Source organism: Nothoprocta perdicaria, unplaced genomic scaffold (genome assembly GCF_003342845.1).
Source record: "Nothoprocta perdicaria isolate Ctin4 unplaced genomic scaffold, notPer1 scaffold_2009, whole genome shotgun sequence".
In the NCBI taxonomy this organism is placed as follows: domain Eukaryota; kingdom Metazoa; phylum Chordata; class Aves; order Tinamiformes; family Tinamidae; genus Nothoprocta; species Nothoprocta perdicaria.
This window is the reverse complement of record NW_020455216.1, coordinates 1-1,182: the sequence shown is the minus strand read 5'-3', so window position 1 is coordinate 1,182 and position 1,182 is coordinate 1. Positions and strand designations below refer to the sequence as shown.

The window sequence follows — 1,182 nt, the reverse complement described above, 5'->3', positions numbered from 1 at the left end:
TCCCCGCTGCAGCTGCCCTGCTGCAGGACCCCACTGCAGGGCCCCACTGCAATCCCCACTGCAGCATCCCTGCTACAGGACTCCACTGCAGGACCCCGCTGCAGTCCCCACTGCAGGACCCCGCTGCAGGACCCYGCTGCAATCCCCACTGCAGGACTCCACTGCAGGGCCCCGCTGCAGTCCCCACTGCAGGACCCCGCTGCAGGACCCCGCTGCAGGACCCCGCTGCAATCCCCACTGCAGCATCCCTGCTACAGGACTCCGCTGCAGGACTCCGCTGCAGTCCCCACTGCAGGACCCCGCTGCAATGCCCGCTGCAATCCCCGCTGCAGCATCCCTGCTACAGGACCCCGCTGCAGGACCCCGCTGCAATCCCCACTGCAGGACCCCACTGCAGGACCCTGCTGCAGTCCCCACTGCAGGACCCCGCTGCAATCCCTGCTGCAGCTGTCCTGCTGCAGGACCCCACTGCAGGACCCTGCTGCAGTCCCCACTGCAGGACCCCACTGCAGGACCCCGCTGCAATCCCCACTGCAATCCCCACTGCAGCTGCCCTGCTGCAGCCCCCTGCTGCAGGACCCCAGTGCAGCCCCCGCTGCAGCCCCCGCTGCAGCCGCCCTCACCCGCCGAGCGAGACGCCGGCGGCCAGGAGCGGCGCGCACGGGCAGCGCTGCCGCACGTGCTGCACGGCCGTCTCCAGGTCCTCGGTGTTGCTGGCGCAGAAGGTGCGGGGGGTCTGCGGGCAGAGGGGCGCGGGGCAGTGCGGGCAGCGCGCCCGGGGGGCTGCGGCGCCCCGGCSCCCCCGCTCACCAGCAGCTCCTCGCCCTTGCAGCCCCGGCTGTTGAGCACCACGGCCCTGCGGGGAGAGCCCAGGGCAGCGGCGGCGCATCCCGGCACGGGGTGCCGCGGGCACCGGGGCTGCCGATCCCTGGTACCCAGCGCCCCCGGCACCGGGGCTGCAGCTCTGCAGCACCCAGTGCACAGAGCGCCCCCGGCACCGGCGCTGCAGCTCCGCAGCACCCAGTGCACAGAGCACCCACGGGCACCGGCGCTGCAGCTCTGCAGCACCCAGTGCACAGAGCGCCCCCGGCACCGGCGCTGCAGCTCCGCAGCACCCAGTGCACAGAGCACCCACGGGCACCGGGGCTGCAGCTCCGCAGCACCCAGTGCACAGAGCACCCA

At 73.1% G+C, this 1,182-nt stretch overlaps 1 long non-coding RNA gene across 1 annotated transcript; it reads right to left on the bottom strand.

Moving 5' to 3' along the window:
- Positions 1–663: 663 nt before the first annotated feature.
- Positions 664–926, bottom strand: LOC112946290. The gene is made up of 2 exons (XR_003249204.1): positions 811–926; positions 664–736 (listed from the first exon to the last, which is right to left on the bottom strand). It is a non-coding gene; the product is annotated as an uncharacterized LOC112946290 (long non-coding RNA).
- Between the last annotated feature and the right edge of the window lie 256 nt (positions 927–1,182).